A 25,971-nucleotide genomic window follows, 5' to 3' on the forward strand; every position below is an offset into this window, starting at 1 on the left:
CTTAAAGTATACGTAATCCTGATGCAATAGTTATCTCTTCATTAGTAAATAATGAGACAGGTATTCTTTGGTTTTAAATATGCTGTACCCAGGACACTTTTAAAAAAGACCAAGCTCTGTTCCAAACAGTTCTTCACAAAGGCTGTCCTTCAATCCAATCCACTTGTCTCCAAGTATGTGCCTGTCTGAGGTCCTAAAACCAAAGGAAGCCTAAAATTCACAGAAATAGAACTCTACTGACACCCAACAAATAATATATATGTAGGCATATAGATACATAGATACATGTGTATGTATGTATATATGCAAATATAGATTTATTTTCTAATAACATAAAAGCTTTCTATATTTATATGGAAGCCCTTTCATTACTGCCTAACAACATATGATCATTTTTCATGTGGCTACACCAGGCTCTAAGATTTTCCCTCCTGTTCTTCCTAGTTTCCAGAATCAAAGTGATTCATGAATCATGGAGGTTAAATACAAAAAACAGGCATTACCACTCACAGAAGACATGTGGTTAATTGCTGTCTGCCTTTATTGCTAATTGCTGAACAACAGCACACAGGCACACCTACTACAGGCTTCTGAACATAAACAAACACAGCATATGCCCTAATTGTTCGGGTTCTCTTTACATCACTTCTGTCTTCCAAAACAGAACAGCTAAAATTCACAGATCTTGTCCCTAAATCTCCTTTCCTTTACTCTTATTTTCAGCAGGTCAGTTCCTCTGGCTGAGAACTCCTCTGTTAATCCAAGACAGAGAAGTATCATGCCACACAGAAAGACTTCAAAGCAGCTCCTGTAAAATAAGTCATCTGCTCTCCATCCTCTAAGCTCTTCCTCCCTTTCTCATACACAAGCTGGGTTAATTCCACTCCTGTTTTTGTTGAAAATGCTGAGCTGATGTTCCTTCAGCGCCAGAAAAAAGATGTTATCAGCCATATCCTGCACCAAACATAGCCAGAATGAAAAATAAAAGAGACTTAAGACTCACCATAAGGTGGTTTAGGGAGATGAAGAAAGTTTCATCACTTGACTGACCGTATCTTCCAGGTTTAAGTCGCTTAAAGAAAGGGGAAAGTTTTGGCTGAGGGATGCAGCCTCCCTACTCCACTCTTCTGGCATTCCCAGCCCTCCTGGGCTCCCTGGGCCTTTGTCAGCCCTTCTCCTGGGTAATCTTATAGATTTCTCATTGCTGTCAAGAAGGAGAAAAGAAGGATGCAATTCTTTTTGCACCCTGCAGTGCATTTTGTCTGTGAGACTGAGCCTGGCTGGTCATGAAAGCGAATCTCCCCCTTTGAAACAAATGTTGATCATGCAAGGAATTGTCCTTAACAAAAAGCAATCCAGCCTCCCTGCAAACTCTAAATGCATCAGTAGCTTTGAGCCCAAGCCTCTGAATATGCAAATAGAATCTGATTTACTAAATGAAATGCATTGTCAAAGGGTCTCCAAGAAAGGGGAGTGCATAGATTACAGACAACACATTTCTCAGATCAAATCAATGGATTCAGACAGGAAAATAATGTAAGTATTTGCTGGAATGATATACCATCTGCATGCTGTTTCTCTTGAGTTTCCATATCACATTTGTGTTAACTTCCTCATTACTATCCCTGCAGCCATTTTATTTTATTTTTTCTCACTTTCCCATGACATTAACCAAGTTCTGCTGGGAACAAATGTTTCTTCATGTTGAATTTCATTTTCTCTCTATAGAAGCAGACTAGCAAGAACCATATTTTCTGGTCTATTCTTAGCCATGCCATGTTCCTGACATACAAGCTGAAAACCTTGGAAGGCAAAAACCTTGCCAAAAAATTCAAGATGGCATGCAAAAAAGATAAAATAAGTAACAGAAGTAATTAAGGAGCTGTAGCTGCTACTTTACAAGAGAAGACTGAAAAAATTGAAATTGTGTAACCAGGCTGAATGACAACTAAATTATCACATCTACAGGCTATTGAATCGTTTAAACCCAAATCTCCAAAGACTTGAGAACCAGCAGGATCTAGGCTTGAATGGCTCCAATAAGTCAGGTCAACTGGCCAGAAACTGTTTTTTCCTCATTCATTTGAGAAGGATTTTTAATTTCGTCATCTCATCACTGAAACCAACAGTTACTGGAACTTTAAATACCTCACTTCTTGCTTCAGGAAAAACAACAGAATCACAGCTGAAGGAATTAAAGGATATTCAGCATCATCTATCGAAGTGTTAACAACTAATGTAAAACTGAAATTAAAAAGACAAAGTATAAGGTGAGATTCTCTTATTTGCAGATCAGCATCAATGGAGAAAACAGTGATAGCAGAAAATGAAAGCATCAGTTTCTGACACATTTAAAAGTAAGGCAGCCAAAATCCCAGTGAGGAGAGTGTTACTTTTGGAACTGAATAGATTTTTACATGTAATTCATATATTGCATTTACAAACTGCTGTATCACTCAGAGTAGTCAGCAGATTAGAAGCTAACCATTTCTTTAGCAACAGAAGAGGCGAAGGAGCAAACGTATCAGGTGTCAAGGCTTTGTCTCAAGGCTCTTGGCCCCTGAAACCCATGCCTAACAGTGCTCACAGTGCAGCCCAGGCTTGCAGTTGTCAGGCCCAAACAGATCTGAAGGCTTCACTTTGTGACTCAGAAGTCAGCAAAACTCCCAGCAACTGCAGAGAATGTTGAAAAGGGAAGCATGCAAACAGACTTTTGATCAATAGGGCCCAAAAAGCTGGTGTGGTCTTTCATTAGGTACTCTAGATCCACGAGACTTAGAGTTAACACTTCAGGAAGGGATTTTTCCATGCAACATGTGCAAAGCGAGTCTGATAAACTAGAAAGACAACTAGCTAGTATGAACGTAGATACTTAGCCATCCTCCAAATCAGAGGTATCTTAAAAAATATGCTCTTGTATCAGTTGTGGGTTTTTTTTTCCACATTTCTTGGCTAGGACCCATTTACTATGAATATAAATTATGCATTTGTGCCTATTGCTTTATCTTTTCCATGCCTCTCGGATCAAGCTGTTATCCATCTTGCCAATAGTTATTTATTACTCTGTGATTATAGGCAAAGTAAGTAGTGAACTATTAAATCACAAACCAACACTTATTATCACTAAAGCCAAACTCCTATTGCTAAAAAGGAATTGCTGAATTTTATGTGTGGTTAAGAGTTTACTTTTCTTTTGCAGTTGAGATAATAGATGGTCATGGCAAACCTTTTTCCCAGGAAACTGGTAGTTGGAGTAAGCACTCTATAGCTCATATATACTCATAGACTGTAACCAGAGGAATTGTTCTTGATACATATCCTAGGCATAGAGTTATGTCCAAAGTATGTGAAAGCAATAGCAAATTTATTTTGGGCTTTACCTTATAATGTGCTCTAAAAAAAGCGTTGGCATTTGTCAGCTCATTTCTTTATCCTTTTGACTGGCTAGAGATGGATTGTGCACATAGGTAGAAGGCAGGTGATGCAGACAACCTTCCTCCAATCATTTAGAACTCTCCCCAAAAACAAAGCACGATTGCTCTCATTAAGGAGCAAATACAGCATAGATATGGGCACATTTCTCCACCTGCAGGAGAAACAGTGAGGAAAAAAGGATACCAAACTTTAGCACCATCTTTCCAAGCAAATGCACCTTGAAAGGAGAGCCAAGTATCAGCCTGCACCATCACTTGTGCATTTATGTTTTTGAAGATCTGGTTATATTACTTATATCAGCTCTGAAACACACACAGCCATGCAGTGATGGAAACAAGCCCTTACAAGGAAACAGACAAAAAAAAAAAATATTACAGACATTTAGATCAGGTATAAATCAAATGCACGTATTCTGTATGAGAACCTATGTTTAACTGATAATCAAATAACCTATCCAAGAGCCATTGCTAACCAGACACTGAAAAAACTTATTCTGAAAGAATTCAAAATCAAGGCCAACTCGGTTTTTTGTTTTTTAAGCAGTTAGGTTTGACATGGCTAAATGAAAGACTTTTTTTTTTTTTTTTTTAATAAGCAACTGCAAGCCTTCTGCCAACAGCTGACTCGCTGCCAAAAGGCCATGTTTATAAAGGTTGCTAGCAAATCACTGGCTCAGTTCTCCCTCCCAAACCTATGAAGTTGAAAAAAAAAAACCATCTCCAATGCTCAGTGAGATACATTCACCACTCCAAAAAGCAACCATAGCAGCAAAAAATATTTTTTTAAGCAAAGTAGGAAAACACTAGTGCAATAGATAAAGCCTCTCTCTAATATCTGCACATAACACCTAGCCAATGAGTATTTCATAGTCTCTCCTCCAACAAGTGCCTTAAGACAGCTAGTTACTATTTTCCTTTTGGAACACCACACTCAGAGATTTAGCCAGCAGTAAAGCCTAATCCAAGTCACCATGGTTCTGGCACAAGCTCCATCTCTGCTACAGGGAACTCTCCCCCAGCTCCCCTACACCCAACCTCCCCCATGGCACGTTTCCTCCCACTCACCATCTTGGCAAAACCACACACAGTACTGAGCCCCTGCACAGCACTCGTACGGAACTCTCCTCAGAGTAACTTTGGCTTTCCAGATGAAAGAAGTTCTTCCAAATGTCTGTTTTCCAGGCTCCAACTTTTGCATCCTAACAGCAGAAGCCTGTATACATTTAGGGAGGTACTAAGCACACTTAGGAATATTAAATCATGTGCATCATCTGGTACAATGGGGAACTTTTCATTATAATACGAAATTATAACATGACTCTCTAAGCTCTTAGAATTATCTTCCTTCTTTTCACCAGAATGTTTTACCTCTTGGGGGATTCTCTTGCCTCTGAAAATCCATCTTGGCAGGACTAGGTTTTATTTTGGCTGAGATTGCTTATACAGCCTGAGACAAAACATGGTAGATCATGACTCCCAACCATTTTGGTCAGATTTTGCTGCTGTGGGAGCCGTAGATTTAAAGTCATTTCTTATGCTCTCAAAACGGTTGAATCTTCAGCTGATAAGAGCAGGCATAGCTCTGTTTTGACTTCAGCACAAGATGTCTAATGAAAATACATGTTGAAAGCTTTGGAGCTCAAAATCAGGTGTCCCTGCCTGACCCGTCATACAGTCAGGCAGAGAGGAGGGTAAGTAATAGACTTTCTTCAAATACGTTATTCATTTCTCTTCCAAAAATAGACCCCATAGACTATCAATAAAATGGCTTTTTTCTGATGCAGTTAATTATACAATGGAACACGGAGATCCAGCAAATCTCCAGAGTACCAGCAGAAAGCAATTATGAGAGACCTCAGCCCAGGAAAGCACATAAAACACACTGGTTAAAACACGCTGATTTCTTTCAGAAGAGCCCAAAGGTTCTCAGTTCCCAGAAAATACTTCTATTATGGGTTTGCTAATACCAATGTAAAATCAGGGTGCTTTGGGTTTCATCTGTGCAAGATCTAATGGAGAGCTTAACTGTCCTTTTGTTTTTAAAGCCAATCTCTTGTTTTTCTTCTCCCTGTTACAGGCACTTTTAAACAAAGTCCTGGAAGAAACGTGTACTGAGGGTTCTCAAAATCCTGCAGCTGGGAGGAAAGCACAAGGGAATTATTACTGTTTCTATTTATTTGTCTTGAAATATTACCCAAAATGTCATACAACACGATAGCGAGCAAGACCTCCACAGAGAATAATTCACTGTCTAAATAAAAAAGCCCAGCCAAATGCCTCCCTGGGTGCTCGTATCATGCCAGCCACTTCTTAGATTCTATCAACCCAGTTGCCATAGCCAGCTCGCAATAACCACTGATCTTTCCCTTCTCTTTGTCTCCCGCTGCAGCTTTGCATTAAAGCCTGTGCACAGGAAGAGACACAGCAGAGACTGGAAAAGAGTCAGACTGATGCTGCCTAGATAAGCAAGCTTCTAGCCACAAAGCAGAGGCACTCCTTGGCCAATGTTATGTTTTCAGGACTGCCCTGGCAGTTTCTTTCTGTCCTCCTTGTTCAGGGGTAGAGGATACTTCTACTTCAACATTACGTGGAACCCACACAAAGATATCATGTTTCATGTGATTTTCCAATAAGCAAGATACTTAGTTAAATTAAAAATTCTTTCAATCCTCACTTGGTCTGCATATAGCGACATCTCTTTAGATCTGGCACCACCTTCAAGGAGCAGTGCCTCGTACAGACCAAGCCCACCCCTCCCAGCACCCTCAGTGTTAGCTGCTTGAAGTTACTCAGTGCCTGTAGAATCCAATTTGAGATCTAATGGCACCAAATTCCCTTTAAAAATATCTTTTTTTCTCTTGTGTTTTTTTTCTTCTTACCAGCTGAAGCAATTACTACTTGTCATAAATAAAAGCTGCCAGCTATGACAAACATTCAGTTCACTGTTCTAAAAATGTTTTATAATTGTTTCTCTCTCCAGCAAAGAATTTTCTAACTATTCTATTGTGCATCCAGCCAGTGATGGGGATGTAATGCAAGGAGTACCGATAAGGCTAAGGTCCTTCAGTCAGAGGGACTGGAGACCCCAGAGTGCACTCACTAAATGGAAAGTGTTGCAGCACACTAGCAAATCCCTTAAAATTACATTACAAATGAGGATGCTCAAGAAACACTATCATGCAAAATGAAAACATGATATCTAACATGCTAAAATCATGTCCTTTCCAGATTTGGGATATAGTTCTTAGCTTTTAAACTGTTATTTCACAAAGAATGTGTATTATCACATGAATGAATAAAATAGACCCTTTGGTAATTAATGTGTAGCACAGAGTTGAAGAATAAATAGCGATGCAGAACAGGGCGTTACTCTTGTAGATCGCATGGCCTGCAGATGAAGACTGCAAGAAATTAGCAAGTTGACTAAGAAAATAACTCTTGCTTTAGGTGATGACTTTCTTGCAGTGTCTGAAACAGAGCTGCTTAAAACCAACTTGTCAAGCAGTTATAGATATTCAGAGATATTTTGGTTTGCAAACGTTCCACATTTCCATATTTTCTCTTTTATATTTATAGTTCAAATAATTCTAAAAAAAGTCTTTGTTTAAATGGGTGGGGCCCTATGACAAGAAGTGATGTTTCATTGATCTTTCGAGCCTCCTCCAATGTATGAATTTTGGTGGAAAACACAAAATGGGAGAAGAATCGGACAAAAAATGAGCACTAATGAGTGGCTAAAGGAGTTCCCTTTGTTTAATCTAAAGAATAGAAAGCCAGTGCGGTAGCCAACGATAGGCTTTCCATACATTAAAGGCTATTACAGAAAGACTATAAATTCCAGGTTATTCTCCACCCTTGTGAGTGAGAAAGCAGGAAGGAAGGGGGAGAAAAAATTGTGCTTTATTAGAAGCAAAAGTTCTTTCTGGGCACTAAGAAAAAAAATCTCTTAGTAAAGAATTGAGATATGCTGCTTTTGGATGTGCAAAAAGCCCTTCACTGCAGTTGTTAAGAATAGCTAGACTGTGAGATGTCTTGGGAGCTGTGTGGGCTGACTTGATCCTTCCTCAGAGCAGCACCTTCAGATAGAATTTCTCTGGAGGCTCTCTGCAGCCTTTCACTCACAGCTTTTTGTGTGATACTCTGGTGTGAAATCAAGTGGAAACATTATTGCTTGCCTTCCTGTGGCCAGTTACACCGGTAAGTATCTGACTGGGGAATTGAGAGGAAGAAGTCTTCATGCCAAATGAGAGAGGATGTCAAAGGCAGCCTTCAGGCCATAGCTTGGGCAATGAGGGAACGATCACATAAATGCTCACAGCAAATCCAGCTGTAAAAAAACAGCCCAGAGTCTGTATAGGCAATACACCTTTAAGGGAGAGATTTTATACAGAAATTAGTACTGCCACATGGAAAGGCACAGCTTCTGCTTAGCAAAATGGAATACTTTCAAATGGGGTCACGATTCCCACAGCTAGATTTTGATGGTTACACAAATGATTACTGACACAATTAGGAAAATGCTGGCTGAGGAGGTAGACTGAGAGCTTGTAAAGTGAGGTCTCACTGTGCTCTCAATAAAATCCAAACTCCTATGGGAGAAGAGCTAGATCACTGCAAGAGAGCTATTTTGCAGCAAGCAGGTTGATTTTTCTCTCTTGTGGCAGCAGGAGTTTCAGGCACTCACTTCAATTGCCAAAGCAGCCACCTCTGGTGTCCACTGACTAACATCTCACTGTCTGGAAGTCCTGCTTCCTTCCCATGAAACACCGCATTCATGCAAGCAGTTCCTGCCATTTAGTTTTACTTCATCCCCAGGAAAGAGGAATGGATGTCACTGCATCTGCTCAACTGACAAGATATGGTTGGCTGTCATTGCTCCCTCTTATCTCTGAGCTATTCCTCCCGTACCCAAACCTGCTGGCTCTTGTAGGATATTCCGGTTTTGATAAAACACGTGCAGAAAGGAATCCTGCCTTCGTACCAGGTAGCAGAGTCACGCTGCTGCTAAATTAACTTAGTCTTCTTACAAAGCATTGGGATAAAATAAATGCCTTTTTTTTTTTTTTTTTTTTTTTTTTTTTTTTTTTTACATGAACATAGGGAGAGCTGGATAAGCTAGTATTTTCCAAGAAGACATATGCTTAGGTATTCTCAGGTTTGGGAAACACTAACAGCCCATTTTCAGAAAGTCCTGGGCACTCCTAAGCAAGAAAAAAAAAAAATCAGGATTTGTATCTGAACATCAGAGGCCATCTCAAAAAAGCACACTCAAAACAGATTCACATATAAATTCAAGCAATATAAGCAATAGGCATTAAGCTGAGAAATTTCAGGCAGTAAGTTCAGGCAGTAAGCTATCCTTCAGAGGGAACTGCTGGCAGTCCCCAGAGCCTTCCAGCAACTTTGCTGACAGGGTAGGGAGCATGATGCATGTGCGCTGTTCCTAATCAGTGGCAAGGCTTCAGCTCCGCAAAGTTCATCAAACAGTTTAACACAATGGAGCAGCATAATGCAATTCATTCCAAAGTCGCTCTATTCCCACTTAAAATGACAGCTGAACCATGTTTACCGTGAAATTGTATTTGTTCTTATAGTACTTGCTTTTCAGATACTGAGAAAACGTAAATCCTGTGGCTAATGCTAAGCCACTGCCTGGATAGGTAACCATGGTTCCAGGCTCGTATTAGACGTGGGGATACATTAGAGCCTCCAATAGAGCTCAGCACTACAGTACCTGTAAGGAAAGGTTGGGTTGTGAACGTTCCCACTCCTTTTTCATCACTGTATTTCTGATCTATCCAGACACAAACCTCTTCACTCAGCTCAGTGCACAACTGAGCTCTGTTTCGCTGCCAGAAGTGACACGCACACACACACAAAAAAACCACTTCTACAACAGTGATTGATGCCCAGTGTCCCAGCAGCAGAGATTGCAGACAGGCACTAATGACATAGTATCAGCAAAGGTGCATTTCAGCAATGATAACATAGACCATAGTGAAAGAGAAGACACATGAAAACCTATTCCCTTACTCAGAAGCCAAAGAAAATAGGTTAGATATGTCCAATGCAGGGAAAAACTTCTTAGTTATAACCCAGCTTGGTTCAACTTGCAGCCACTTGGTGATTTGACTACATCACTCCTCTTCATCCTGTAGGTCATCAGACACAGGTCCTTGTTGCACCATCTACAGCCAAGCCTCACCGCAACACCTTCAGAGTTCTGCCTCTCTGTGACTGCCTTCCTTTACCATGCATCTCTTCACTCCAAGGACACTCCTGTCACAGTACACCCACTCCCTTTTGTAGGCCTTTTTAAATTTTATCCTCACGTTTATCCCCGTGCCCACACCGAGAAACTCTCTGGAAAATCATTTTGGCCACAGAGAAATATAAAACACATCCAAGTTGTTTTCTGCTATTCCTTTTCTGCTAAACCTGGTCTGTAGGGCTGTGGTCTGACTCTGCTCCAAGCTCCTTCAGCCCACTGCCAAGAGAGTGAGCCAGTTCAGACCGTACCCTGGCTCTAACCAGACCTCCACAACTCTCCCTCTGGCCTCATCTTTCTTCCACCTCCTGGCACGAGTGCTGCATCTTAAAAGTGCACATGACCACAGCACATCATCCATACCACTCACCTGAGCAGACTGTTGTTTTAAGGAGAGAGTAACAAAATATCAGAACTGCAGAGGCAACATCGATACTCACCGTGAGAAATAGTACAAAATAAACGATAGGAATGTACAAATACGTATTTCATGCAAAATGGATGTGGAAAGGAAAACATCTAAATTTAGTATTTGTGCACTGAAGAGGTAGCTGCTGTGTTGGAAGCTCACTTACTTGTAAGAGTTCTCACAGTTAAGACATTTAAATCCTCACAGCCTAATTTCCAGCAGTGTTCATCACCTCTCATCGGTTTAATAGATTCAGGCGGAGCTCAGTTGTACTCAGTAAATGCCTGACTTTCAGACATACTTTAAATTTGTTGTTTTGCAGATCATAATTTGAATCCACAGCCTTTTGAAGTCTCAAAGGGCTGAAATTTGCACCATCAGAGATGTCCAATTAGCCCCATTTGCACCTGCAATTCATTTACAGGCTTGAAGACACTGACCTGAGTAATTTCCAATGCAAAACTGAGCTTGGAAAAAATATATTGTGTCATAAAATCATTGTTAGGGAATATAATTTGCTTGTAATATGAAGAAATCAACCATCTCGAGTGACAGAACAGTGAAATGAAATACTGCTGTGCAGTCAAACCAAGCCAGCTCAAGGTAAAAGCAGTCCTTACAAACAATTCCAGATCTTTCTTAAACAAATACATGCATGAAACAACACGGCTGATGATTAAAAAAAAAAAAATAGACACAAATGATGCAATTAGTCCAGAGCCCACAGAGGCAGAGTCATCCTGCCTCCGCAACCCAGCATCAGTGTTGGCCTGTTCCTCACCTCTTCATCTGCTGGCAGCAAGGATCAAACTATTCACCCTTACATCAAGACAGTACTGTAAGCAGAGCAACAGGAACACTGAATTAACAGCATATTCATACTTTGTAAATTTGGGCTGACTTTGGCAGGGAGTTTAATCAAAGAAAGAGAAACACCAGAAAATCCTACTGCCCTACTGTGTTCTCCAGATTCATTACTGATATTACATTTGACAGCTTCTTTTTTCAAAGCAAAAACTTAAAAGTTTAGCATTTGAAAATAAAATGAGCTGTTCACTTCACATTGAATAAAACATCTGGGTTGAAATGATGAGGTTTTTTTTCTTCTGCAAGGAAGAAAACTACCTGAATTTTGTCCCAAATACATTTTCTTATTTCTTATTCTAAGAAGTAGCATCACGTTCAAAGCGCTCACTGCCTCTCAAGAAACCTCATGCCCATGCTGGATTGGTGTTCTTTGAGCCTGTGAATCTGTATCTCAGACTATGTTTACAAACTGATGCACAAAAGCCTGTATGTGTATGAAAGGAAATGACAGCTACACTGCTAACTGTGTGGTGAAGGGGAAAAAGTATGTCCATAAACAGTTTAGATCTACTAAATAGTTCTGCAATTTGTTTTGTGAATCAACTCATTTTGCCAAATTCCTTCAGCATTCTGCAAAGAATGGATCCTATCATATTATCTACTGGTACTGAAATCAGCTGATTATATCTCCATTATGACAAAGAATGCTAGCAGAATCTATTACAGGAAGGTTTTTATTCTCCTGCATCAAAGCATTCAAAGTATTATTTACACTGTTATGATTTAGCATAACTTGAATACAGGTGCCCACACCTTTCCAAGATGCCAGAATGATTACAATGTTATGAAGATTAATAGGATAAAGGGATGATATCTGTCACCCCGTGACAGTACTTCTGAAGGAACAGTGCATAAAGAGGACAACCAATCCTATTTTCCAAAGCGTAGAAATTCATACAGGAGCTGAGCTAGAGCTATAGCGTAGGATGGATTTCAGTACATGGAATGAATAACATAAAGATATCTCATGTAATCATTATCTCACATCCTTCATTCCTGGTTAATGCAAAGGGGAACACCGAAGGGTAGGAAAGATTCACCACTAAAAAGCATTGCTTTGTAAGAATTTTAGCCTTAGAAGGGCCTACAGTGGTCACAGCTTTTTCCAACTTGTGCAAGATGGAATTTTACCCAGGAAGTCCTTCACCAGGCACATAACTTCTGAGTTGATCTTGTTTTTAGAAAAGGCATCCAGTTTTGATTTAAAGATTTCATGTGGCAATGAATCCAGCACAATCCAAGGTAAATTGTTCAAATGATTAATTCCCCCTGCAGCACAAACATATAGCTATTTCTAGACATAATACATCTGCTCCTTCTCTGGTTTTCAGAAACCAGGCAAGATGATTCTACTGGTTCCTGAAGAGCTCAATAAGGCCTGGTTGGCACTTGTTCTGTGAACTGACACTGCCTTTGCAGGGGGAAAAAAAAAAGGGGAGCAAGCACTGTGGGGAGAGAGCAGGAGACAGAGTTGCCCACCCAAGGCAGAAATGCATGGGACAACAATCCCAAAATCACCTGGCTTGCCTAGGACAGGAGCCCCTCAGCTGTTCATCATAGCATCCCAACTGCCCACAGAGCTTCAGTCTTATGGTTTAACTGTGGACAGATTCAAACACAAAGGATACCAGCAAGGATAGTCAGTGGGGATGGGCAACTTCTTAGCCTTGCCCTCCCTCACAGGATATAAAACAAAACCTTCGCAGTGCTAATCTGAAGGCTACAGTCAAGAAATCTGCCCCTTTTCTAGTGAGGACAAAGCAGAGTCCACAGACAAGCCAAGAGCCTTGCTGTAGCGAGCATTATGGATGGATGAAATCTCAAAACTTTTCTATCTTGACAACAGCAGTGATTTACAGTAACACAAAAACTCTGTAGAACAACTTAAAGCAGGCTCCAAGGAGCCAAGATTAGTTACCAGACAGCAGAAAATAGGAGTAATCAATTTTGTTCAGCCTGGACTGAAGTTCTGCACCTTTCCTGCAGATCGAAAGAAACACAAAGGTGTTAGACCTTTTTTTTTTTAAGAGAAGATGGTCCAAGAAATCACAGCAAAAGAAAGCACTGCTTGGCACTTCAGGCTGTATAAACCAAATGTAAGTAGAGGTTAGCACAAATGAGCATGCAGACAAGATTTTTCGGTTTCTCTTGGGGCTCCTTTCTGCCTCACTTTGTGCTATTAAGCAGGACCTTGCTCCTTAAACAGCTCCATGCGATCAGCAAGATTATTCAGAGAAAAACACTTTATACAAGAGGCTAAAATCAGACTGCAGGAAAAGCAAAGGCAGGATCTGAATAAGAGGGTGCTTTAGGCAATTGGACTTCAGCTGTGCTGAACTATACCCTGGGTTTCTCACTGCTCAGTGAGCCCTCTTAGCTGCAGAGCCTTATTTTATCTTCAGCAGGTGAGCCAGAAACAACGGGAAGCAGCAGAGCAAAGAGAAGGCTGAGTGACGATGAGGGCTTTGAACAAGAAGAGGCTTCTAGTTGTGCATGGGTTCAACAAAATTCACCTATGTTGAAATACCCTGCTAGATTAAGGGCTTAGGCACATTTGCAAAACCAAAATGAATCCTGTGTTTAATCATTGTATTATAATATTCATTAATATTGCAACAGCTTTGAATTACACAATTACACAAATATTTTGCATCCTATGATTTGATTCAGTAATCTCATTTATTTTAGATTTTATTAGCTGCTTGCTTCAAATTCATTCAGTCAGATACTCATTTGGTTTGCAGCAGTGGGAAGAAGGATTTCTTCTTCCTAATGCGAAGAACAGAACAAGCCTTCATATTTCAGTGCTGCTCTGAAGACTAAGTTTTTTCTCCCTGGAGCAGTTACTTTCACAGAGGGAGGTGAGTTAATCTCCTACCTTTTCTCTTACTATCTTGAGGCAGAGAGAATGCACTGGATAAATAACTACAGCTTTTTGCTCATGGAAATCCTCCCAGCTCATCAAGGACATAACTGTTCCCTTCTCTCAGCATGTCCCTATTGCTGCAGTGCAATTGACAAATCTCATCCTCTCCATTGGGTATCTACCCCACTTCTAATGATTTCCCCTTCATTCCTGCCATGGAGTCAGAATACTACAGTACAGACCCACAGATAGGGGACTGGTGCAGGTTTTTGCTGCTGAGACTACTCAGATCTGCAAAAGAATGTCTGCAGCTGAAGTCTGCTGGGTCTGTCCTTCTGCAGTCACAATTGATTCTATGAACAGGTAAGGCAAAGCCCAAAGAAAGCATCCCTCAGGCAGGTCAAGCTATGCAGACACACAAACACACACATTCTCCATTCCAAGAGTTCAGAGTAGTTTGCTTCTTGGAGGGGGGATTAAAGAAGAGCTTAAGTCCCCCAAAGCCATTCCCTGAAAGAGAGTATGTGATAACAGTTTGAGCTGGATCATCAAAAAAAGCAGTGAAAATTGAAAATGAAAACAAAACAAAAATGAATACTGTAGATTCACAAGTAATTCTTTGTATGGGTTAAAATAAGGATAAGGTAGGATTATAGCAGCCAGCTTTAGGCTTTGAGGGACTTTGAAGAACAAGAGAGAAAGAGAAATGTTTTCAAGCTATAGGACTTCCTTCCAACTTAAAAGGCAGAGGGGGAAAAAAAAAGAAATAATAATGGGTGTGATGCACCAGTTCATAGACAAATAAAATCCATATTCATTACAGAAGAATCGTCTGGAGCCACAATATGACATAACCACACAAAATTAATAACATTTGCAATCCAGTACTCCAGGGTCTGAGAAAATAAAACAGCTCTTTTAATGTTGGCAAAAAAGGGTCAAGTACATAAAATAACTGAGAAATACCAAATATCCATTTGTGAAATAAATCCCTATTCTGTGCAAGTGTTTATAAAATAAGGATCCCATTAAAAAATAGCTCAGAGATAGAAAAAAGATCAGTTTGTTAAGCCAATCACAAAGATTGCATTTCAGAACAAGTATTTCTGCTCACCCTTAAGTCTACAAGAGCTGAAGATTTTAAAGCTTCATCTACAAAATGGTCTCAGAAAAAAATAACATAAATTAACCAATCTAGTAAAAATACGTATCTTTAAGACTACATTACTTTGCTGAAAAGTTCAACTACATAGTAAAGGTCATATTTCATTTTCTCATCTCACTTTGGAAATGGATTGAGAAATTAAAACCAGAGTACTTTTCAGAGTCCATACTGTAATCGAATCCAAACTTTCAAGCCCCCACATAATAACGTAGTTCCCTACAATAGTTGAGGTATGTACCTCAGCCTCCCCCCAGCACCTCGTTTGAACTGAAAGCAGAGAGCACGGATGTGAACTAGAGTGAAAAGCTGCCGCCCAACACTCCGCCGTTCCTGCACACAGCACGATGTCAGGCTGATCCTGCGCCAAGCTCTGCTGGCACCGGCCACCTGCCGAGCGAAACTGCGAGCAATCTGCAGCGTTTGCTGTCAGCACGGCTTCTGCCTGCTGGAAGCACCCGGGTCACCTATCTAGTGCAAAACAATTCCACCCAGCTGCTAAATAGCAGGTCACCCAAACTAAGCCATCCTGGCTGCCTGCAGCAGCTCGGCGGGCTCACCTCCATCCCACCACAGAGAACAGCACCTTCCAGCAGACCGTGATGAACAGACTAAATTTAATTCAACCCCTAAGGGCAGCTTCGAACCAAAGAAGTGTCTGCCAGTAAGTTCTCAATTGTTATTAATGGTAGATTACACCACTACAGAACTTCTCGCTGCCCTTTTTCCCCGTTCAGATGGTATTCAAACCGCTTCCCAGCACAGACTCGTAGCATTACAAAGACACAGCTTGGAGAATAGCAAAGGGGTCAACAACTTCCTCACCGCTGAGGAAGTCTGAGCTGCCTTTGAGACGGTTCTTTTCCTGCAGCGCTGCAATGGCCATTCACACTCGGGAAGCAGGGTGCAGATAGGCCTTGTGACTGCTCAAAGTCACACAGGACAAATTCCAAGTGCTAACATCAGCCTGGACAGTCCCTCCTTCCTGTTTGCTGCTCTTTAAATAGCACCATGCAGCCATTCTCAGCTAAGTGAGTCCTATAAAGACCCGGAGCAAGGCATGCATGACAAGAGAATGACCGTGCAATAGAGGAAGGGGGTTGACACTAAGGGATATTTGAACTACAAAACCAAAACCATACTAAAATTAAAGCTTCCTTATTAAATTTCTAATTGTTATGTGATGCTGTGCCATCATTTTTAAACCGCCAGCATATTCCTTTTATGTGAGACAAGTAGAGGGAAAAATGGGCTGAATCCAAGTCTTTGTTTGGCTTTATTATGTGCAATTCGTTTTTAGCATTCTGAGCATTTAACCTTTGAAAAATAGTGTTGTTTTGCCACTGCGTTTTCCGATTGTTACTCTCAAGGCATCTCAGTGGCATCTTTATAAGTCTGCTGTAGCTTGTAAATATTTTTTGCAGTCCAGTGTTGAAGACTGAAAAACCCAGATCACTTTTAGCTGTCAGGCAATTAACGTAATCCAGAGGAAATTAAAGGTGTGCACAACTGGGATTGCTTTTAATAACAGAGGGTTCCTGTCTCACACTTCTAAGTGGAAGATGAGGCAGCGGAATGTTAGACACCACTAAAATAAATCACTGAAATAGACCTTGAGTCCCTGAATGCTGTTTCATTGCAGATTATATGACAACTAATATTTGGAAAGAAAACATAAGAAATGTACTTATTGATCACCTATTTCAAATGAGAGCCATAGCAAACTTACTAAGGGCCACATCATATCACATCATCAGTTTGCAGTTCTTCCTTTCAGCTTCCTTTCTATATTTCAGGTACAGTCAAATACAGGAAAGAGGTATTTGAGTTTAGGGATGCCATCCGGTACTGGTGGCTGTATTCAAAACACTAGGGGATAGAGGGAGCTAAGCCAGTGAGATACACGGATAGTAGGACACAGGATCAAGATGTTCTGTATACATGCCAAGATTTGAAAAAACTTCCAGGCTCTGTCCAGGCATGGGGATGATATCACAGAGTGCAGGGATGGGATCTGAGCACTTGCCCAAGTGCTTTGCTATCAGCAGCAGCAAATAACCAGCACATACCACCAAAGGCAGGGGGGACTGCCAAGCGTTCAGCACATCAAAAGTCAGGTCAAGGTGTATGGTATGGATTTGGGAATCTAACTGCAGGTCTCACCTACTCAGTAATCTTTTCATTTGGTCTATAACCATTCCTAGCCAGGATTCTTATTTTTCCAAAGGAAAGAAGGGCAAAACCTGCAAGGATACAAGACCAAATATTCCAGCCATAACAGCCCCTTAAGAAGATACATGGGATAGTATCAGTGCCTGCACTGTTAGTTTTCCACACATTCCTCTGCTGGTTCAGCCCCGAACCACACTTCAGCAGACGCCTGCACCATCAGCAGAGTTTCCACGTATGTCTCTGCAAGCCCAGAACTGCAGCATTGCCTTTTGCATCTCCTGACCAGTTCAGCCTTCATCTTATCTTTCTTTCTCCAGAGGAAAAAAGAGCTGTGTCTGTATAAAGATGGCAGAATTGGGCCTTTTTATGATACTGCCAATATAGAAGAATTAAAGCAAACTAAATAAACGTTTCCAGCAGTTGAAAATTAATTTGGCCATGCAGACAGATAAAAGCATCGCCTGTTATTTGAAATGTCTGTGGAGCTGCACCTTTAAACACCATGGCAACCAAAACTATTACTGAGCTCCTTTTTAGATCTCATTTTAGAAGTAGGAAAATTGATGCTTTATTCACTCAGGGTAAGGTTTTCTATTTATTTTTTTATATTAAAATTTTTTAAATCTGGTATGGCCCTGCTTTTAACAACTAAATCCCTTTTACTACAGCAGCTTTTCCTCATCCTTCCTCACAGAGCTTTTCCTCCTCTAGTTCCCTGCAGGTTGAGCATTTACCCAGCACCAAACATTCCTCTCCGAGAAGCACTTATTGATCTGTTTGCTACTCTTTAGTGTATCCTTTCCCAGTTCCAGGCTAAAAGAAACGGCTTAGCATGTTTTCTCCTTAGCACCTGATTCCACCAGCGATAAACAAATGCTACATGTTTTTAATCAACAAAATAATCATTCACTAATCCTTATTACTAACTTACAGCCAAGATACTCCTATGAGTATAAAATAGCCACGCTGCATCCTCTTCCATATACTGCAGGTGCTGGGAATTGTCTTCCTTGTCACGGTATAGCTTTGTATGTGTGGCTTATGATCAGACACTTCCTTCCACACATCAGTGCAGGCATCAGCAAACATAGAGAAAACTAAGTTTTTCTCCCAGACCAGTCAAGCTTTAACATCAGAAAGGCTGAAAACTGTGTGGGAATTACATATGGGATCAACCAGCCTAGTCAAGCATCTAATGACCAACCCCACACACCTCAGGAAAAAGAAGCAATTAAAATTGTGTCACGGAAACAGGCACACAGCCTTTCTATCATCCTCTGTTATCCGTGTCTGTTCCTTGACTGTGCTGGAAGCCTCTACGAGATCTACAAGACACGTGAGAGCTGCTGAAGCTCTGACTGGCGCAGGCCCTGCTGCAGGACACCAGGCAGTTCAGATCCATCAGAGAGATGCTGCCACAGCCCTGCAGCAGGGACACAGGAGAGCATCTTTTCATTAAAAAAAAAAAAAAAAAAAAAAAAAAAAAAAAAAAAAAAAAAAAAAAAAAAAAAAAGCCTCTTCCTAGCCACTAATGAAGTTTACTTTGGAATTTGACAGATAACGTAATAATTCTCCTCTAAATTTTGCTAATATTACCCTTCTGGATGTTCTTGCTCATTCAATTACAAGCCCAATGCCCATTTTGTTCTTGCTGTACCTTGGCCACAGTGATGTTCCTCAGGAAATCTTTAACACAATTTCCATTCTGCTTGCTGTCATTATCTAAGTGTTCACAATTTTTTTAGAAAGGCCAGAAATCTGCGACAAAGCACGCAGTATATACCTAGCTGAAAGATACAGGGCCCTTTCTGCACACATCTAGCTATGATTTGCAACAGAAGCACCATACTCCTGCGAAACCATTTATTAAATCAACAACTTGTTCAATAAATTTAGTTCTTCAGCTCATTAACTGTCCCCTCCAAAAAAAAAAAAAATTTTTTTTAATAAGTTTCTTCATTATTCACAGCTGATGCTTAACGTATCCAAGAGCACAGACTGCTTACAAGGTGACCAGAGAGAACAAACTGTTGGCAGCTGTTTGGTACCCCATCTTTGGTTCTGTTTCTCAGTGACTATTGCATATAGTCTCTCAGCCAATTAAAACATGTCTGATTATTCCTAAAATAATTTTGTCGGGGTTTTTTGCCCATATTCTGCTTCATCAGACACAGATACATAATTTTTCATGAAAAGTTGAATTCTTATTAAATTTCAACCAAACAAATGTTCATGAGCAGTAAAATAGAGGAGGAACAAGGCCTTGGTGCATCTGGAGACTATGGGACTCACCTTAGCACTGCCATTGACTTAATGGGTGATGTGAGGCATACAGTTTTAGCATCCTGCTTTAATTCTTGATGTTTAAGGTGTACAAGAGATCTTGATTGTTGTATAAATCAGTTCAGATTGACCATGTGAAACACTAAGTAAATATCAGGTACAATTAATGGTGTTAAATATTATAAATCCATAATTCTTCCCACTAAGAAGTTCCACTCTGAGCAACCTTTCCTCTGAGCTGTTTACTGCAAATGTACCTACATGAGAACCTCAGGCCGAGCAACAGTGAGTTTAAATCAACAAATAAGTTCTGCAAGCTTTTTTTCCCCTCTTTACTTTTGCCTTCATTAGCAGGTAGCAGCAAAGTTATACAGATCCATTTAGTCCTCGAGAGAGCTAAAACACTGCTGCACAGTCCACGATTTGCACATTTTCACTCACTTAAACATAGAAGTGATGACATTTTCTACTCCATTCCAATCACTTAAAAAAGCAGCAAAGGCCAGCTCTGAGCTTTCAGCTCTAAATACTCTTTGCCACTCCAGACACAGCAATAAGAATGTTCAGGGATGCAATCTTTACTTGCTGGGTTGCTTACATTGCTGCCTATTAGCAAAAAAATATGTATACACACACACACACGGGAAGTGCACAGGTGCCCAAAGTAAAAAGAGGTTGAAGCAGACCAGTCGCTCACCACTGCAAATGTTATTTCTTTTCAGCAAACAACTAAACATGGACTCTAGAGAGACACAGCACTGCTGCAGTGCATACTTGTTCGCTCCAGATACAGATGTTGAGACGAAAATTAAACCAGTAGCTTTTAAACTTTCCTCTTGTCTTCAGTTTCCAGGAAATCTAGTTGCAAGGCATGACCAGAATAAGAGCCCAGTACATAATGCCATCCTACAAACAGTATGGCAAATTACAATGCCAGGGAAGGCTGCTGAGTGAGCACTATGGATTTCCTTTGATGGAAGGATTTCTGTAGATTTGTTATCCAGTAGGATATTGGATTGGTAAGGGCTATATTAAATACAAGGACAGAAAAAAAAGCTTTACTTTCTTTACTACACAGCCAGTCTGATTGAGGAGTTGCAGTTTAATTCTATCTCAGTCAAAATCAGGACACAGATGTATCTCCAAAGCCATCTGCTTATTGATCACACTGGTGACATGGAACCAAACATTCCCAGTTGCCAGAATTGTCATACGTAGTACCATAACTTTTGGTACTTACTGACCAGACGAGCTACTGAACTCACCTACCAGTAGGAATTTACATTAATTGTTAGCTTTTTTTTTTAATTTTGTTGACTTAGTGATTGAAAACATTTGCAACCACAAAATATAAGCATATATGCATTATTAAAAAAAATTCTGAAGAACTGAGAAAAAATGAACTTATACTATATTGTACAATTGTACTATAAACCAAAATGCAGTCTTGTCAGACACCATCTTATTAAAATCTGAAAAGCAGTCTTTTTAGTACTATTCCTTCTATTTATATATGGAGAAGTGCCAGGATACCACATTAGCTCTCAGATTCATCCACTTCGTTGTTTTTATGTCAAAAGCAGCACTCCTTTTCCCACTGCCAAACAATATATACTCCATTTACATCTGTTATAACATGTGTGCGCTTATAAACAGTTGGCCAACTTCATCCCTGGAATACATACATCACTACGATTGCAAATCATCAAACTTGTCTCCTCCAGAAAATAATTTGTCTTTAAAACTGGATATTTTGCTAGAAAATGACATGCTTTCTTAGAACTGGCTTTGACCCCTTCAAGGGAGGAAATAGGAAAAAACAGAATTCCTCCTGATTTCTGAATAAGAGCAAGGGATATGCATAAGAAGGAAAATTCAGAGAATTTAACTCCAAAAAAAAAAAAAAACCTAACCAGCTGATTTATCTGACTGTGAAATGTCTGAGGAGGTGCCCATGACAACTATTAACTGCATACCTCCTGCTCTCCATCTCCTCTTTAGCCTGGCTCTGATGCTGGACTTCATCTCCCACACACATCACTGACACAGAAATCCAGCAGCTCCATGAGAAAAGAGACATCCCAGCACCCAGGGAGTCAGCTAGAAACCAATGAGAGGGAGACATCCACTACTAAAAATATCATATCTCTGGCAGCTCATCTTATCATTTAAATGAGTCTTGCCTGTGTTATTCACTGAAAATGTAATAATTTTGACAAAAAAAAAAATTTTCTTCCGAAAATATTTTGGTTCTGTGGAAGTAGAGGCAAGGAGTTTCTTGAGGATTTGACATTTACACAAAATTTGCACCAAGTGCAGTCCCAATGCAATGGCAACACAAGCAGATAAAAGCCACAAAATACACAAGAGACATTCTTCAATAATCTGTCCAATGTAATTTATTATAAAACGCAGACACCATCTTACATAGGTAAAAACACTTTTGTTTAAGTGACAAGTCAGCTCCATGATAACTTGCTGACAACTCTGTTAAAATACACTTAAGTTTCTGTATCACAGAAACTCACAGGCATCACTGATGTAGCCATCCTTTTACAAGACACTACGCAAACCAGCTGAAGTTTCATTACAAAGAGATTTCTAAAATAAATAACTGACCTCTAAAGAACAAAAAACATTTAATCCTTTGTATGTAAACCTGAGCTATATGGCTGCCCTCCATGAACTCCACAACTGCACTTGGACTAAAAAGAAAAGTTCCCTAAACAATCAGGACTCGTGCATTCAAAGTAACGAAGCAGACATCACCTGAGGTAAGCAATACAGTAGGATGCATAAATGATTATCCACTCTTCCCAGTCTGTGTTAACATCTACCTTCACAGCAATTCATTACTCTCCTTCAACGATGTGCAGAATAAATGTGGCTTATGAAGTTTCCAATATACAAATTGCACCAAGAAGTCTTGGAAATGCTACTAGAAAGGTATTTGGCCCTGTTGATTACATCCCTTCTCTAGAAGACAGTGTAACTACCAAACATTTGCTAGTGGTTACACACCTTACCCAGAACCTTCTTTTTAGAATGCTTGTGGTACAGTGACATGGAAATATAATCTGCTGACATCACAATGATGTAAAATTAAATTCCACTATCTTTCGGGATCCAACCAAACAGGTTTGGCTATCAGAAATATTGCTTCAGACAATAACCAGCCATTATATTCACGTACTCAAAGAATGTAAGATGGCAGAGATGTAATCAAGATACAACTCACTAGCATCTCCCAGGCTAGGTGGAGAAGGAAGGGACCAGCTCACCTGGAAATGGGTGGCTGCAGTGTTAGGATGAGAGCCTGAGGGATCCTCCTCACCTCCAGAAAGAGATCAGCACCTCACCAGCAGAAAGAAGTTTGATTTGCCCTGTGCTCAGTTCCACAGCCCTTTGTTCCAGACTCTCCAGCACCTTGGTGCCTAACAGCATCTCAGATCATTAGCTGCCTATTTCACCCTGTCTGTCCTTTTTCCTCTTTGTTTTTAAATCATCTCTTTGTCTTTCTGCTGTTCCATGCTCATAAACAACTCTGAGTAACAGATTTCTTCGCAATGGGATTTTCTGCCCTGGCAACTCACTATAAAGTTCTGCTCAGCCTAGCTCCACAGCATCTGTGTCACTTCTCATTACAACTTAAACAATAAGAATAAATCAAGTAAATGAAAATATGCATCCTGAAGGCCCAATGCAAGTGATTTCATCCATTTTAAGAGCCACCAGCTCTGATTTACCTTAGAACTTTGCTCCTGCCCTGAAGGTGTCTCTAAAGCACCCTGTGACTGATGGCCTTATTTTTAGTTTTGTAGCAGAAGCCAAGGAGAAATTAAAGAAATAAAATGGAAAAAGTAATGAGAGCTCATTTCAGCTTATAATGGTATTTTCTCAGGTGACTAAACATTCATTTGACTTTTGGTAGCGTTGAATTTGTTCCCCATTAGGGGAAAATATGATTTGGAGGCTAACTTGACCTCTAGAGTATAGAACTTTCCTTTATCTTTATTGCTGGCTTCAGTTATTTATCAGGTCAGTGTGTGTGCTTAGATTCCAGGAAAACTGAGCAAAGAAATGAAATTAGCACTGAAGACAAACACAGTTGGAGGAGCTGGCTGTTGACTCAGATGAGCAATTTCTTTCAGACCGTCACTAGCCTCAATACAAGATGAGATACCTGTCAGAGTCTGGTATCTGTCATCTCAAGGTTCATTTTACTGCATGACCAGAATAAGAAAAAAGAAAAAGAAAAAAAAAAAACACTGCAAAATTTGCAATGAATTTTTATGAGTCCCTACTCTCTTTCCTACGACCTTACAATGTACAACTTCCATAGGGGAAATCTTAAAAGTACAACAGAACTTGGGATACATATTTTCAGGAGACAAGATTACTGAGGAAAATACTTACTAATTAATATGTTTCATGTAGAACAACAGTCTTGCTCTCTAAAGAGGAACAGCAAGCTCTGTCTGTCCATCTGCAAGAGAAAAAAAAAAAAGATTGATCATATTCAGATGCTTTGGGAAATTTTCCTGTTACAGATTGAGATATGACTTTATTTCTCTGGCACATCCAAGTATGCAGATCAGGAACTGGCTTCATCAAACATGACACAGCCGCACTGTTCCTCTCCTGGCATTTCTCATATTATCTTTGTCAGGGCCATGCTGTTGCATACCACTAAGTTTGCACCACATCCACAGGGGATAAAAGATTTTGCTAACTAGAGCATTGCTAACTTATTTAGCAAAAAGTCATCCAGGACAAGGACCTTGCTCAAGCCTGTTTTGCTGAGCGTTTGCATTATGAATAGAGAGACTAAAGCAGGTCAGAAAGCTATTAGCAATCCTTCCTCTGTCCCCTGAGAAACACTAAGCCAGATTCAACAGGGCTCAGAAGCTCCATGATGCACAGAAAAATGGCTTCAGCTGGAAAAAAAAAAAAAAAAAAAAAAAAGGAAAGAAAAGAAAAGAAAAACAAAGCATAGTATGATTCCTGCTCTGTCAGGAGGAAGTGCTCCATTTAGCAAATTCAATTCTTAGAAATGCAAAGTGCAAACTGGAATGCTCCCTGTTGAATAAACGGTGGAACTGGCAAAGTTCAGCTGCCCTATATGAAAGATGACATTTTACTGTGAAATATTTCTTAGAAAATGAAGGTGGTTTTGGTGGTTATTTTCTTGCAGATCACCAGGGGAATTTTGGCACCAGTGAAAAGTACCAAAAGCAGCTGCAGATAGTCAAGTGCTATTTATTCCTTAGCTTAAACAGCAAGCAGCAATGCAAGCCACTTGAAAACGTCCTTGAAAGGGCCATTCCCAGAACTGAGAAGAGAGCTGTAATTCCCAACTCCATCAGTATCCGTGTCTGAGAGGGGCATCACCAACAAAGGTGCCAAATATAGCCACTGTAAGGCATGGATACACATGGGAACAGGGGGACACTACAAAACATTTCACCTATGAGGGAACCGAGAGTGCATTTCATGCACTATCCAAACCTGCATAAGGAGGTCTCCTGAGGCAGGGACCACCAGCAGCCCCAGGGTCCAGAGCTGCTGCTACCCTTGCTGGGCTGCAGGCTGAAAAACTGCTACACGTTTGCCCCCCACTCCCTTTGGGTGTGAAAGGAGGAAAAACAATCACCTTCATTAACTGAAAATAAATTATGTGAGGAATTATTTCTGAATTGCTGTGCTGTTTTCAGTACACATTACTTACCTGCCTGTCCTGCTGTTAGAGCTGAGGAGCTCATTTACATGTAGCACTTCCTTTTTTTTTTTTTTTAGAAGATACATTCCTTTGAAATTAACTCCACTCTACCACAAAATTTCTAGATATCATATCCCTGTTTTGTTCCAACTCCACTAATAGTAAAGAAACTGTGACAACTTTCACACACAGTGTGTCCCCATTCCTCAAGTACGCTCAGTTGTGTTGTTGGTTAACAAGTAACAGATAGCCTTCTCCAGCACAGCGCTGCTCACGGGCTTTCTGTAATTAACACAAAAAGGATAAGGAGATCAGCTCCACTGCTACAACAAGGACCAGTATGAGACAGAGCTTTGCTCTTCCCATTTCAGTAGAAGAAAAATTCACTTGCTTGAGAACATCTTGTCTGGGATGATGGGGATGACTATACCAGTTATTTCAGCATCCTGCCCCCATGAAATACAGTAGAGCACAGGGCACAAAGGGAGAGAGAAAGCGTGAGATCCCATATTCCAAGGGTAGACTCAAAAAGATCAGAAGGGGAACATATTACAGCAAATCCTGCAACAGGGAAATGCATCTTTTTTAAATCCTTTTACAGAACTGAGGCTACCTTGCAACAGGAACTCCCTTCTATGAAGAACTATATTCCAATCCTTTTTTTTTTTTTTTTTTTTTTAAACTAATCTGTGAAGGCTGCTATTCTGCTCTGGGTAGGATTTCTGCTGTCTGATAGCTACCTCTTCCAGTTGTTTAACAATTTAAATTATAGCCAAAGTGTCACATCTTCA

At 40.2% G+C, this 25,971-nt stretch overlaps 1 long non-coding RNA gene across 3 annotated transcripts in view; it reads right to left on the bottom strand.

Moving 5' to 3' along the window:
- LOC104913389 (uncharacterized) overlaps positions 1 to 24,624 on the bottom strand; it is a 115,949-nt gene extending 91,325 nt beyond the window's left edge. For all 3 annotated transcript variants that reach the window (XR_014886799.1, XR_014886798.1, XR_014886800.1), the window contains exon 1: positions 23,878 to 24,624. This is a non-coding gene — a long non-coding RNA (uncharacterized LOC104913389). The remainder of the gene's footprint in view (positions 1 to 23,877) is intronic.
- Positions 24,625 to 25,971: the final 1,347 nt, after the last annotated feature.

This window comes from Meleagris gallopavo, chromosome 16 (genome assembly GCF_905368555.1).
Source record: "Meleagris gallopavo chromosome 16, MGAL_WU_HG_1.1, whole genome shotgun sequence".
Lineage (NCBI taxonomy): Eukaryota > Metazoa > Chordata > Aves > Galliformes > Phasianidae > Meleagris > Meleagris gallopavo.